The sequence below is a fragment of the Culex pipiens genome, chromosome 1, assembly GCF_016801865.2.
Source record: "Culex pipiens pallens isolate TS chromosome 1, TS_CPP_V2, whole genome shotgun sequence".
In the NCBI taxonomy this organism is placed as follows: domain Eukaryota; kingdom Metazoa; phylum Arthropoda; class Insecta; order Diptera; family Culicidae; genus Culex; species Culex pipiens.
The window spans coordinates 5,270,140-5,286,279 of NC_068937.1; the positions used below are offsets into that span (position 1 = coordinate 5,270,140).

Genomic DNA, 16,140 nt, shown 5'->3' on the forward strand with positions numbered 1-16,140 from the left:
AAATTTGACAGGAGCGCTTTGGCGCTCAAAGTATGCCCCTTCCTCCACTATCTTATCGCAAACTTTTTAAGAAATTTAATTTCTTCGATAGCCCCTCTCCTTTCGACGATTTGAGATATGTCTGGTTATGTCTTAGTTGTGGTTCTGGAGATGACGACACCCTTGCAAACAATGCTTTGACTTTTGACTTGAATTCTGGTTAAAAATATTCACATTATTATGATTAGGTAAATATCAGAAGCAAATTGATTGCACTAGAATCACCGTGTAAACTGGCTTCTGTCAAACTACACTGTTAAACAACAGTTGTTTTCATTAAAAAAAATCGTAAATTTGCCATTTTATTGACATTTTATTCAACTGAGAAGATTTCTATTTGACCTAAAGATACAAACTATCGATTTAAAATCGTAAAAAAATATTTGATTAAATAAATTTAGTAAGCTCCTATTGCCGTGTGAATAGAAATCGATCCAACTGCATTGTCATGTTATTATACTAATTTTGGGAGACAAAACTAGCCATAAATGAAGTGTTTGTATTTTTGATGACAACAAATCCTCTAACGAAATTACTTGAATTCTCATAAAAAGCAAGTGATTAAACCAATTGCAATTAATATTGTAAAGACAAATGTCGTTTTGAATGTAAACATCAAATGTCAAGGTCAGGACGGACTGCTTGTTTACACTTCGTAATTATTTTGCTTGAATTAATTTAATTATGTAAAGCTTAAGGTACATTGATTGTTCTCAACTCGTCGTGTAAACATTGAGTTGTCAAACTACACTGTTACGATGTTCGGCTCATTATGGGTAATTTAAATTGTTAATAGTTATTTTCTTGATTTTGTTTTACTTTTCCTACGGACAGTCATCGACACTTGTACTTATCATGTGGGTAAGAAGCTGTCAAAATACACAACTATGTTGTTCTACTCAATTGTTAAAAGTTACCCATTGCCAATTTCATTTGTTTTGCTACACTTTTCTTACAATAAGTAGGAAATACTCTCAAATAAGTACGCCACATTCCTCACTCCGTCCTTCACGAAGACACGCAGCGCAAATAACAAACAAAAAACTGCACATTAATTTGCTCGCACGTCGTCCATTATCAGCAGGTGAATTTTTATTATTTTTGCACACAAACGCAAAACGTTTATCACCTTCTCGTGAGTGGCAAAACGACAAACAGCTCCGCTGGCTGTATTTGTATTGTTGCGAAAACATGCACTTCTCTGCCCGATAAGAGCAGTCACGAACTTTGCGAATCACCCCCCGGTTGCTTTTATGGCAACTGCCGTCGCCATTATGGCAAGCTAGAAAAAAACTCCAAATTGAGACATTGCGTGACAAGGAAACTTCGTGGCAAAATTTAGTCATTAGAGGCGCGCAAAAGTGCTGCAAGTGTGGTCGTTTGGCCATTTAAAAGTTTAAATGACCATCAGGTTTGTGTTTGTGTGCGCTGTGCCATAAAAATTAAGGCTGGCTTGTTGTTTGGCTAACGGGAGGAGGCCTCACGGTCACACAGGTGTATTATTCTTCTCTAGCCAGCATAAATAAATTCGCAGCGCGCAAAAAAGAGTAAAGTCCGCAGTCAGTGTCTGATTATTTTTACGACTGAATCGAATTAAACTTTAATCAGTGATACTTTTGCGCGCTGTTTTTTTTTGTTTTCTTTTCTTTCAGTTGTTATTCTTCGGTTTTATATACTCTCTGCATGTGGTGCACGATTTTGTGTTCCGAGGAGGAAGGAAGCAAGCTTCCTCTTTCGGGGCCGGTCTGGATTGTTTCTTTCCGCCGACACGTCATCCCACTAATATCAGAGATAAACTGGGGTGGAACGTTGTTTGAAATTTAAACTTTTGCCAACAAAAAACGATTTGCTATAAAAATACTCTGTGAACTGTCAAACTGCCATAATGCCCAATTTGACAGTTGGCCGCCATTATGGCAATTCCTTCTCGATTTACAATTCCACTGCTCTGTGACGTCCCAAAGCGTTTCTCAGAGGTGACTTACGGTTTCTGGAGCTGGAAGTTGTTATTTTTCTGGTGATTTTCACCCAAAACTTCACCTGTGGCGGTACCTTCCCCGTGACCATTAATTATGAGTTTAATTTTCGCGTTGATAAATCGCACCATGCAGAATTTGGGTACACCTTTTTGAGCGAAAAAAATAGAGTCTAGAGTGGTTGTAAATTGCAAATTTGGCCTCCCCAAAACAGAGCTTTCGGGATCGTAAAAATTGGACCACGACGCTCTAGCGTTACGGTCAACGATCCGGCGATCTTGGCGGGTTTGTGCACGCGCACACGCTGCCTTTTGGTAGTTTCAATTAAATTCTAATTTAATGATGAATTTACAATTAGGAGGTCTTTTGCGTCCGTGTGGCGTAATTTATGGGCGCGCTCGTATGCTAGTGTTTGGCGTTCCATTTGAGTAACTGGATGTGGTGTGGAGGTTGTTTAGGGATATTAACTAAATAAATTCAGTGCAAGCGTTTTCTTGGTCGATTTAATTGAAAAATTTGATAAATTTTGAACGTTTCCAACATCTCTAAACTATTTTTTTCACAATCATAAAAAAATGGATTTAAATCCATTCGATTCGATCGACTCGATTTTACAAAACAACAAAAGTAATTTGAAATTTTAAAAAATGAGTCAAATCTACCCAAATTCTAAAAGTAATTCAAAATTATTTTTGGGTAAACCGTGTTTAAGCCGAATTTAACAGATATTGAGTTAAGGTGTACACGGTCATCCAAAATAACTCATATTTCTTAAAACCTGTACTTACCCATTTTTGAGCAGGCTCGATCTTTGAAAAATCTGAGTGAATTTAGCTCAAAATTTATTAAAAGCTTTTTTTTTGAGAGTTGCATTTGAAAAATCATTTAAAATGTGTAATTAAACTTTTTAAACAATTCACTAAAAAAAGCCCTTTAAAACAAAGAGAGGCTCAAATTTTCCTATTCTCAACTAAAATTTGCATAATTTTCGCACTCAAATCCGTCTTATTTGCCAGACCTGTCACCTCAAAAAATTACCTGCCTCTCAATCTCGAAATCAATCACGATACACTCTCAAAAAGTCAAGCTCAAGAGTGTCGCCGGTGCTCACCCACATCTCGTACTCCTCCGCAAAAAAAAAAAACGAAGTAAACTCACTTGAATCTGACACCATCGCGGGCCGAATTCTGGCAGCCCGAAATGCTAATTTTTCGCACAAATAAATAAATAAACTGTCTGCGGCGTAGTGCGCCGAATGTGTCATTCACGCACAGTTTTGAGTCGTTTGTTTTTGTTTGTTTGTGGAACTTAGAATGAATAAAGTTGAAATTTTTGACCGATTCAAACTTCAAAACACCTATTCAGAAATGAGTTTTGATGCAAATGTCAAATTTTGGATGTAACTAAGAGTGAGTAATTTTGTTTTTGCGTGTATGTTTATTATTTAATCATGCAAGCTGTCAAAAAATGAGTAGAATGGGGCAAAACTGCTGTAACCACCAAAAGCATAGATATTGTTTTTTTTTTTAATATGACAAACAATGCAATACCACTTCAAATTGTGAAAAAATAACCTATTGTTCACTATCAGCGTAATTTTAATTGTTCGATAGATTTACAACCGCTGGTGGTGAAGGCTACCCACAATTTGCGTAGCTGTGACATTCCTTCTCACACCTGTGTGAACCTCCCGTTTTTTCTCCACAAATTCAACAAACAGTCGGTATACATTTTTCCGTTTGTGCCTTATCTGTAATTTAACTCGCCACTTTTTTGCTGCAACATGCATACCGACAATTTTCTGCGATAACCGTGTACATTGCACCGATATGGCGCGGTCCACTTTCCGCCGATTGTGGGGAATTTTCGCTCCGCATCGAGGGCGTTGTGTCGGCTGTCATTTACGCGTCAAAGCGTGTAATTTGCGCGATTGATTCTATTTTCAGCGCGAGATTCGATGCATTCTGGGGTAATTATTTGTTTCGGTGCAAGCGGAGCTGTCACCGGTACACGCTTATCACAAGTTACAGAATTCTATTTCTAGAAACAATTTCCCCTTGCATCACCGCAAAATTATGCAAACAATTCCGCGGTAATCGCAAGTTCATCATCTGCCCGCTAAATTAATGACTCAGCGCCGTGATCATATGTTCCAGTCTCTCTCATGTGACAGCGAAAATTGTTCGCGATTAGTGAGAATCAGTTTGGCGAGACTGTAATCAACTCTCACACACCCGGACAAGCTCTCGCAAAATTGCCCCCTTTTTATCTACACACACACTGCCCCGAAATGATATGCAAAATGTCAGCTGATAGTGCGGTCCCGAAAATTTGACGGAAAGTTGAAAAGAAAAAAAAGCGAGATTTAAAGTGCCTTCAACGTCAATTTCTAACACACTCACACAAAAAAAAACATCCCCATCTTGGCGGATGTCTTGGTCGCTCACACGTACACAACATTATAATAATTTAAATAACCTCTCTCTTGCGCAAAACGGGCTGGCGACTGTTGCGACCGGTGATTCGTCATCCTTTTCCGTCTCTGCGAACATTTTCTGGGAACAGTTTCGGTTAGTGGCCAAAATTATGGTTGTACTAAAAGAAATTATTCAAAAATTGTGTAAATATCAACAAAGACCATTAAGAGTGTAGCTGTCATGAAAAATTGACAGCTATTTTTACCCATTTAAAAATAGCTTATTCTACGCAAATAAGTAAAATCAATTAACAGTGTACTCAACAAACAGCTGTCAAATTTGACAGTTCATTTTTACACGATTAGTTTTTTCTAACCAAAATTAAGTTCCATCTAACCCAATCAATTATTTCAATGATCTTTAAAGCGTCGGCAACCCTCGACGTCCCAAGTGGGAGGTTCCCAGGTTGAGCTTCAACAACCCCCCCTGCGAGATCTCCTGAAGAGGAGAGCAAAAACAAAACATCAGCCCAAAGTCCTCCTCCCCTCGAACAAAAAAAAGCAGATCTTTGGCTTTTGTTCTCCCCTTGAATGATGTGTGTGCGGCGGCGGCGACCGTTTCGTTCAAGGTTAAAACTTTTGATGAAATTTTTAAAAGGATCCGCGACCGGCTACTTCCAGCGTCTACATGTGAATTTGCGCGTGAAGGTGTGTGTGTGCGCTTGCAAATCATCCCCCTGCAAAACTGATTTACCCTGCGGGGACCACCGCGGTCCAGATTTTTGCAGTACTTTGCGAAAACGGCACGGTTGCCAGATTGGAATTGAAAAAAATTGAGGAATTGGCCACATTTTCTCAGTTTTGACAGCTGTCAATTTTGACAGATGGTTCCAAAGGGGGCACTGTGGGGTCAAACGGTCAAAACAGCTGATTTGGCAACCGGGACGTGGGGATGCTGCTGTCGGCGTGCAATTTGACCGATCTTGTCAGTTTGTAGCCGTATACACACACACAAACAAACCTGTCCTGGTCCGGGTCGGGTGTAGTGTGTTTAGTTTTGTCTGGTCGTTGGAATCTCATTCTTGCAAACAGACTTCTTGCTTTCTTGCGCTCTTCTTGCTTTTTGGCGTGTATATTTGCACCGTTCGTCGTTTTCTGGGGGTTGTTGTTTTCTTATCTGACCGCGGTCGCTAATTTTAACAATTCGCACTCGTCATCGTCATATGGTTTCGCGTTTCTTTGTATGCGTTGTTATCACAGACTGTCAGACGTGACATTTGCGGCGTAGAAGTGTAACACGAAATTGATTAAAACTCAAAGATTGGACATTTTTCATTTCAGATTTGACGATACTTGCTCAAAATTGGGTTGAATCTGAATTTGACATTTGTCAACCCAGATTGGAATACAATTTACTTAAAATTGAGAAGGAATCCAAATTTGACAACTGTCTTTACAGATAGAATACAATTAATCCAAAATTGAGAAGGAACCCAAATTTGACAATTGTCTTTACAGATTGAATACAATTTACTCAAAATTGAGAAGGAATCCAAATTTGACAACTGTCTTTACAGATTGAATACAATTTACCCAAAATTGAGAAGGAATCCAAATTTGACAACTGTTTTTACAGATTGAATACAATTGACTCAAAATTGAGAAGGAATCCAAATTTGACAACTGTCTTTACAGATAGAATACAAATTATCCAAAATTGAGAAGGAATCCAAATTTGACAATTGTCTTTACAGATTGAATACAATTTACTCAAAATCGAGTAGGAATCCCAATTTGGCATTTGTCATAAATTCTCCAAAACCTGATTTGAAAACAATCTACTTAAAATTGCATAAATGATAATTTTGACATTTAGCATTTCGGTGTGTTTTTTGAGAGCGTTTCAAAAATGTCAACTACACGTTTCCACAAAACTACCTCGAAAATGGGTAAATTCAATCTTATTGTCAATGACCTAACCTCAAACGCAAACGCACCGACAACAGGAGGAAAAAAACAAGTTGATAAATTGTAGCATGACTTCTGGTCGATCGCCTCGCTCCTAATACCATTGACTCCACGGCCCGATTATTGATTCGGGCACGTAACGTCTTCTCAAACAACACGCAAAAAATAAAACAAGTAATTGCATGTACAATGAGAAGCATGCCAAACTAACCGAAATATGAGAGATATGCCGATTTTCAGCTTCGACGAAAACAAAGTCATCGATTCAAAGGAAAATTTTGACGGCAAGACTTCTTGCCCGTCGTCAAAATCAGATTCAGCAGCGCTTTTACTTTTGAAAAGCAACGTTTGAAAACGCGCCTGGGTAATGAATATTTCATGGTGCTGGTGTTCTTGTTGCGCCGCCGAAAGGTGTTCAATTTTGCTTGTTGTTGATTTTTTTTTTCGGGCCGTTTTGTCGAGGAATGTCTCCCGGTTCTGGTTCTGTACGGCGGTTTTTGTTGTTTTTGGTTTTCTTTCGAGTCTTTGCAAAATTTTTAAAGGGCAATGTGCGCCCCTGGAATGCGGCCCATGTTGTAGCGAAATCGCGATGTATCGATTACCGTTTGGCCCGATTGGCCCCCTGATGAGAGGGGGGGACGCCACTGTCAAAATGACAGAACTGGGCAAACACTTTAAATGTTCATAGTCATTAATAATCAGATCTATACAGTCTCAATTTTTCTTTTAATCATAAGGTTTTCTAGGCCCAGTGAAAAATATATAATTTAACCCAAAAATGATGAACTCCTCGTCACAGTGTCCTGATGCAAACAATGATCGAGCTCGAGCTGTCACAGCCCTGCGAAGTATGTTGGCTGACATATCGGGCGGTTAGTCAAAAAAACCAGCTAGAAGTCGCCTGACAAAAAACTTTTGCTAGAAAGAGATAGGAAACCTGAAGCAAACAAACGTCGAACTGTCATGTAAACATACTTTGTATGTGTTGGTAATTTTCTGACTAGAAAGCCTTATTCAGATTTCGTCAAAACGAAATTACTAAAAATGAGTTATAATGCTGATGTCAGGTTTGGGTAAATTTAACTCAAAATTTGATCAAAATGAAAATTCGCACAGATTTGTGTAACGTTACCCAAATTTGATATTTGACACAGTACTCATTTTTGAGTGAATTCATTTTCGATCAATTCTGAGTGATTTTGGTACGTTAAGCAATTTTTTGTTTTAGAACTTTGACGAAGAGCTACTTGTTTGGTTTCCTCGGGACTTTTAACCACAAATCCACACCCTAATGCGCAAAATGAAACCCTCTAATCGGTCGGCTAAATTTACGGTCACCGCCTCTGCGAAATGCACGAATCGTGTTGGGCTGTAGCAAAATAAAATATTGGAAGATTGCACAAACACTTGGAACGGGAATACTTTTGACTTCGCGTTGGAGTGAAAACGAGTGCAACCGAGCTGCGATAACAGACCCGATCACGATGATCTCATGTGACTTGGAAATTTGCGACATTTTTTTATGTTGATTTGGCAACACTGCCGATTTTGACGTTCATTTGAAAACACTTTGAATTTGTCACATGTGAGTAAATTTTACTTAAAATGAAGTGTAAAATGAGTACAACTTACCCAAACCTGTCAGTTCTGACAAATGTCACATTTTCCAGAAGGGGAAATAGAACTTCAACAATGTATTTCAATTAGTATAGAACGTGCAACAAAGTTTTCCATTACCATCTAATCTGCTGCTGTAATTGCTTCGCAAACAGCCTATAAAACACTTCTAATTTACCAACAAGGAGTGCCCTCCGTCTTATCACTTCTAAAACACAGCAGGGGTTGAACTGCAAAAAAGTAGCAGCAAATTGCAATCAAAATGCATATTTGCCACATGTCCCGTGTGTTGTTCATGCAGTTGCGAAATCTCCCGTCTCGGCGCCAGCCGCAGGCCTTATCGCGCCGAGGGTTGTTAAAGAGTTTAGTAATATCAACAAAATTCCGGCTTCGGCGTCAAAACGTTCCGCGAAATCGTCAGCCAAGTCACCAGGAGAGGCAATCTCCGCGGTCATCATGGTAACTGGACCGCGCGCGGTGGTGCCTGGGTGGTCGCGCCGATAGTTTGGCGTAATCGGAGCTGGGGCTTTGTTTTGCTAAACGGTGTTACTTTGTAATGGGGAGGCGGTGGAGATGCCCTTAATGGTTATTGTTAGCTTAAATAGTTGGCAACACTGTAGAAATTTAACAAAATTTGTTAGGAACTTGTTGGACTAAGATTTGACACAAAGCATATACAGAAAAATAATTTAGAACTTGGCGGTGGAGATGCCCTTAATTTGTTTTGTAAATCAAAAGTTTGACAACACTATGCATTTTGGGCAAAAAATGTCAAAAACTGTTCGCAGATCAACTACATTTAACAAATCTTCAATTTTGTTTAGATTACGAGTCATAGAAATGTCCTAAACCCTAACCACCGATGGAGATGCCCTAACTCGAGCCAAAATCGTTCATAACCCCAACCCAGCTTACTCCAAACTTCCAGTGAAATTGTTTCCCAGCAAGCGCTCGTCGTCCAGAACGCGTCGCGTCGCCTCGGTTAATCGTCGCCAGGGGGAAACCACTGAGCTAAAGGCGGCAGTAAGAAGTGGGATTTAAAATTTAAATACCCGCAAGGCGAGGTTGCCATTTAAAAACCACTACTCGTCTTTCTCTGCTGGCTGAGCTTAGTCATGTGTTTTGTGTGTTGGTGTACTGGTAAGGTATCGATGCGATTTCCAGAAGAATATGGCTCGGACGTGGCCACCAGACGTAAATATATTTGTACGCGGGTGATAAGAACGACCCCATTTATGGGAAAGTCGGCGTGGCGGTTACGTCACTTGGGAGTGTAGATTTGAATGGCTGGTAAAAAATATTTGAAAATATTCAGAATTTTAAGAATTTTAAGAATTTTAAGAATTTGAAGAATTTTAAGAATTTTAAGAATTTTAAGAATTTTAAGAATTTTAAGAATTTTAAGAATTTTAAGAATTTTAAGAATTTTAAGAATTTGAAGAATTTTAAATATTTTAAGAATTTTAAGAATTTTAAGAATTTTAAGAATTTTAAGAATTTTAAGAATTTTAAGAATTTTAAGAATTTTAAGAATTTTAAGAATTTTAAGAATTTTAAGAATTTAAAGAACTTTAAGAATTTGAAGAATTTGAAGAATTTTAAGTATTTTAAGAATTTTAAGAATTTTAAGAATTTTAAGAATTTTAAGAATTTTAAGAATTTTAAGAATTTTAAGAATTTTAAGAATTTTAAGAATTTTAAGAATTTTAAGAATTTTAAGAATTTTAAGAATTTTAAGAATTTTAAGAATTTTAAGAATTTTAAGAATTTTAAGAATTTTAAGAATTTTAAGAATTTTAAGAATTTAAAGAATTTAAAGAACTTTAAGAATTTTAAGAATTTTAAGAATTTTAAGAATTTTAAGAATTTAAAGAATTTTAAGAATTTGAAGAATTTGAAGAATTTTAAGTATTTTAAGAATTTTAAGAATTTTAAGAATTTTAAGAATTTTAAGAATTTTAAGAATTTTAAGAATTTTAAGAATTTTAAGAATTTTAAGAATTTTAAGAATTTTAAGAATTTTAAGAATTTTAAGAATTTTAAGAATTTTAAGAATTTTAAGAATTTTAAGAATTTTAAGAATTTTAAGAATTTTAAGAATTTTAAGAATTTTAAGAATTTTAAGAATTTTAAGAATTTTAAGAATTTTAAGAATTTTAAGAATTTTAAGAATTTTAAGAATTTTAAGAATTTTAAGAATTTTAAGAATTTTAAGAATTTTAAGAATTTTAAGAATTTTAAGAATTTTAAGAATTTTAAGAATTTTAAGAATTTTAAGAATTTTAAGAATTTTAAGAATTTTAAGAATTTTAAGAATTTTAAGAATTTTAAGAATTTTAAGAATTTTAAGAATTTTAAGAATTTTAAGAATTTTAAGAATTTTAAGAATTTTAAGAATTTTAAGAATTTTAAGAATTTTAAGAATTTTAAGAATTTTAAGAATTTTAAGAATTTAAAGAACTTTAAGAATTTGAAGAATTTGAAGAATTTTAAGTATTTTAAGAATTTTAAGAATTTTAAGAATTTTAAGAAATTTAAGAATTTAAAGAATTTAAAGAATTTAAAGAATTTTAAGAATTTTAAGAATTTTAAGAATTTTAAGAATTTTAAGAATTTTAAGAATTTTAAGAATTTTAAGAATTTTAAGAATTTTAAGAATTTTAAGAATTTTAAGAATTTTAAGAATTTTAAGAATTTTAAGAATTTTAAGAATTTTAAGAATTTTAAGAATTTTAAGAATTTTAAGAATTTTAAGAATTTTAAGAATTTTAAGAATTTTAAGAATTTTAAGAATTTTAAGAATTTTAAGAATTTTAAGAATTTTAAGAATTTTAAGAATTTTAAGAATTTTAAGAATTTTAAGAATTTTAAGAATTTTAAGAATTTTAAGAATTTTAAGAATTTTAAGAATTTTAAGAATTTTAAGAATTTTAAGAATTTTAAGAATTTTAAGAATTTTAAGAATTTTAAGAATTTTAAGAATTTTAAGAATTTTAAGAATTTTAAGAATTTTAAGAATTTTAAGAATTTTAAGAATTTTAAGAATTTTAAGAATTTTAAGAATTTAAGAGATTTATTTTTTTTTAAATTTAAGAATTTTAAAAAAATTTAGATTTTTTTTTGTTGAATTTTGAGAATATTTTATCACTCAAATCTGACCTTCAGTTACTCATTTCTGAGTAGGTTCGGCTATGAAAAAAATTGAGTAGTTCAAAGGTGAAGCTGAATATGACAGATCTTTGTTTACATCTTTTTCAACAAATGCATACACGCTGTTCAGAAGCGCAATATTCTTGAATCAAATTAGCTCAGGTTAAAAAAAACAAAGTGTGTAAATTTTACCAAAATTTGTAAAAAAACATGATTTTTAAAAAGAAAGCGCTGCTAAATTTAACCACCCGCGCTCATCATGCAACCGCGTAAACAGCAGTGAATCAGTTCGGATTTAAATCCCCCTTCGGCGAGGCCAAACATCCGCCACGGATCCGTCTGCAAACCGCCACCGAGAGACATTTAAATCTATTTTTACGCGTCGATTCCCGGTCTTGACATGGTTCCCATCTGTAATAACGACCGGTTGGCACAGTTGAAAAATTATGAGTGAAATTTTATTTTGTTTTGAATTTTGAGTTTCTTAAATGAAATTTGATTAAAATTTTCTAGTACAAAATTTCAGAAGAAAAATTCTTTCTGTGTTTTGGTCGCGCCTCACAACTCATAAAAAATACGGCAATATGTGGAAAATAAAACATTGTGCTGCATTTTTCACCGCGACTTTACAAGTGCTTTTGAACTTGACTCTGCTGAGGCTTAAGCCAATATGCTTTTCCTTGCTCCGTGCGGACCAACACCATGTTTTAAACGGTTTTAAGTGGTTCTCACACAAACCTTGCGTGCATCTGGCCTCGCACGCTAAAAGTCATTTATATTTTACCCAGCGCGAGGGTAAAAGTGTCCCGGAAGGCAGAAATTTCCACTGCACTGCGGTGTATCGCCGTTTATGGCGGGGCCCTTATCTCGAGATTTTCAAGTGGATGTGGACTCCGATAAGCAGTGCAACTCGATGAATTATGGCCCTTTTGCGCTTCTCCTTTGGCTAACAATGATACTGTATGAGGTAGTAGTACGTACACATTCCGGATGGGTGCAAACTGTGTACACAGAAAGAAACGTAACTTCCACAGTTTGATCGGATTGCAATCAAAACTGGAGCACGTAGAAGCTAGAAAATCCGAACCTCGCCCAGATTAGCTATTGACGCAAGGTGGGGGCGCTACTTGTTGGGACAAGTGTGTGACATTGACGCAATAGTGTTTGTTTTTTTTTAGAATGACAATGTTATACTGGTCGTGACTGGCATAAAAATGTTCTAAAATAGATAAACTATCGTTTAAAACTAAAAGTTTAAATTCAAATCATTCAGTTTTCGTCAAATTAGAACCTACTCAGAAATGAGTTTTGAGGCCAAACGTCAGATTTGAATTATCTTGACTCAGATCTAGGTAAAATTCACTCAGTCACCACATTCAGAACGAAATGCATCACAATCTGACGTTATTGCTTCAAAACTCATTTGTGAGTAGGTTCAGATTTGACGAAACGTCAAAACTCAACTCAACGAAAACTGCGTCAAATTCACCCAAATCACAATCGCCCACTTACGCATTTTTGAGTAGGTACGGGTTTGACAAAACTAAGTGATTCTAAATGAGGTTGCAGAAATAAAAACATACTGGCAGCACTGTTCGTTGAACTTCATCTGTCAAATACACTTCTAAAATGTTTTGATAATTTTTTATCGTAATTATCTCATTTTTTGCTGTCAACTTTATCAGTTTAGATTATCTGCAATCTTAAGTTCGACGAGAAAATCTCGTCACAGAACAGAAAACAAACGAAACCGCAAGATGGAAATGATCAATCATTTCGAAGATATATTTTGGGCATTATGTTTTTCTCTTTTTTGGTCCCGCTTGATCACTATGTATGATAAATTGCATCCTTCGACGTAAAAAAAAACTCATTTGCCGCTGGGAGTTACTCTATAATGAGTTAAAACTACCCTTCTTGCTTGGATTTGATGGTTGTCAAATTTAAGAACTGTCAAACTCCGCAATTTGTTTTACACGAGCAATCAAAATTTCATTCGCCTTTGTAAGTTAATGTTTAATGAGTAAAAACTATACATTTCACATAGATTTTTTGATTGGCGAACTGTCAACGCTACACAGCAAATTTTGGGTTGCAATTTCAGTAAAATAAATAACTGAATGCGATTCAGTAATCATCACATTTGCTGAAATTCGGTAACAAACAAAAACATTACTGAAAAATCAGTAACTGCATATCTGTCAAACTGAAATGTCACTTCTGACTTATTGTTTGGATGCTGCTGAGAGAAAGTCCTCTTTCAAATGTGTGTGTGTTTTTTTAAATTTTGTATTGTGATCTTTAGAAACAAAGGTAAGAAAAATGTTAATAACAAATGCCTCGATGATAACCACCTGTTTTTTAGGTTTGGACGATTGATGAAATAAATTAATTAATAACAGTATTTTAATGACAAGCAAAATCAAATTTTGATAACTGAAATACCAGCAATGATTGCTAAATCTTCAGCAAATGATCTGTAAAACTTTTACAAGAAAATTACTGAATTTTCAGCAAAATAATTTGACGTTTCTTTTGCTGAAATTTCAGTTGTTTTGACAAGCACAATTTCAGTAAATCATCTGTCAAAGTGAGAAATATCAGTTAACTGAGAATTCAGTAAAATCAAAATTACTGAATCGTTTACTGAAATTTCAGTAGATGAATATTCAGTAAAACTTTACTGAATTTCAGTTTAAAAAATTGGTGTGTACAAAATGTTCTACACTCAAAATCAAAATCACTTGCATCAGTCTAAATAAAAGAACTCATCTGTTATTAGACGTTACTCTATAATGAGTCAAAACTACTCATCTTGCTATGATTTCATAGTTGTAAAATTTGAGAACTGTCCAATGTAAGTTACTCGATAATGAGTAAAAACTACTCATTTTGCATAGCACATTGACAGAAGCACAACGCCGAGGGGGTAGACAGTGTGGAAAACAATCGTGACGCGTCGAGATGCAAGTTAGATAAGCAAACAAACAAAAAATGCCGAGAAAGGACCCGTGAGTGGATTTCTGGAATCCGGTGGGACAGTGTCCACAAAAAAAATATTTGGAACTGGTTCCCTCGACACGAACTTGCAGTCGGTGAGCAGTGGTGCCAGTTTTGAGGGGTCATTTCGAAAGATTCAACTTTTTAGTGATTCATAATCGCAGTGTAGCTGTCAAACTGGAAGTGTTGCTAATTTGATTTTTTTAGGAAGTTGTTAACAATTTTGAATAGTTCAAAATTTAAGTGTAGCTGTCACATTCCCAGTGTTGCCAATTCTTATAATTTATCAACTTAATTATTTTCAAAGCTCTTCTGTGGCAGTGTCTGGCACTCGATGTGGTGCTCGCGGCCCCAAAATCATACGTTTTAATGGCCCAAAACACATGTTTGGCCGCAAACTGGCCGTCATCCCAGGAGATGTTCTGGTTTGCTTCGTGCTCGGTTTTTGTTGTTGTAGTTGCTGGCTGGCTCGCAAACTCCTAAAACTGCGTGTGTGATAACCAGTTCTGCCGGTGATCGGAACAACACACACACTCTCATGAACCCCGAAAAAAGCTGTTCGAGGCTCGCTCTTTTTTTTTTGTTGGAGTATGATTCTGTGCACATTCTTGCCATTACCACATTCCAGCCGTCCCGGCAGATCGCGTTCAGCGCGGTTAGATTCTGAAGAGCCTTGCGAGAAGGACCTTGCCGGCGCGAGGACGACAACTCTAAGAACCTCTCGCGCTGCCGGGGATTGGGTTTTGGAGGTAGGGTGTCGAAAAAGAAACAAAAAAATAACTCGTTCCCTCTCTGGATGAGGTTACTTTCTAAAATTTTATAATTTATTTCTGTTAGAAGCGGCGAGAACGAGTTGGAGGAGAATGTTGAACCGGCCGTATTAAGTTTCGGGACATATTTTAAGCTCCTGTTATCTTTACGAACGCGAAGAGCGGTTTTGAACGGCTTCGGGAATTGATCAGATGTTTTTTTTTCTGCTGGGAAATGTGCAGTTAATCGGATTTTTATGTTTGCTGGCAACACGGTTCGAATTAACAGTTCGTTTTAACAATTGTTAAGGGGAAAGGTAATGTGGGGTTTGGGGATTTTAAATCAAATCATGTTTTCCTGATGCTGGCAACACTGTTTAATTTGATATAATTTATTAGAACGTATGACAGATTGTCCAAATCTTGAAGAACCACCCCAAAACGCACGCACTCTACGCCTGAAGCATGCCAAAAAATTAAGTTTAAGGTTACGCCACTGCGAGATCTACGTGAAAGGAGAACACCAAAAGGGATAGTGCGTGTATGACGTTTCGTCAAACTTCATCTCGCGGCCGCCGAAAATAGACAGCTCTCAAGAGGTGTGTGCGTGTGGGTAGGCCTAAGAAAATAATATTTCGCGCTTCATCATCTCCATCATCGCTGGAGGGACGACGACGCACTTTTTCACGCAGTCATCACTTGTTGAGAAGTGTTTGGTCGGACACAGACGGGTTGACGGTTTCGAACAGGTTTTCGATAGATTTGATTGCTGGTTTTATGATTTTTTACGATTTATTTGACTTAAAACAATCGAATTTTGAGAATTTTAAGAATTTTAAGAATTTTAAGAATTTTAAGAATTTTAAGAATTTTAAGAATTTTAAGAATTTTAAGAATTTTAAGAATTTTAAGAATTTTAAGAATTTTAAGAATTTTAATAATTTTAAGAATTTTAAGAATTTTAAGAATTTTAAGAATTTTAAGAATTTTAAGAATTTTAAGAATTTTAAGAATTTTAAGAATTTTAAGAATTTTAAGAATTTTAAGAATTTTAAGAATTTTAAGAATTTTAAGAATTTTAAGAATTTTAAGAATTTTAAGAATTTTAAGAATTTTAAGAATTTTAAGAATTTTAAGAATTTTAAGAATTTTAAGAATTTTAAGAATTTTAAGAATTTTAAGAATTTTAAGAATTTTAAGAATTTTAAGAATTTTAAGAATTTTA

General features: G+C 35.2%; 1 protein-coding gene across 1 annotated transcript in view; it reads left to right on the forward strand.

The window, feature by feature from the left end:
* Window positions 1-16,140, forward strand: part of LOC120424020 (uncharacterized) — a 33,728-nt gene that overhangs the window by 1,026 nt on the left and 16,562 nt on the right. The gene's annotated exons all lie outside the window — the stretch shown is intronic.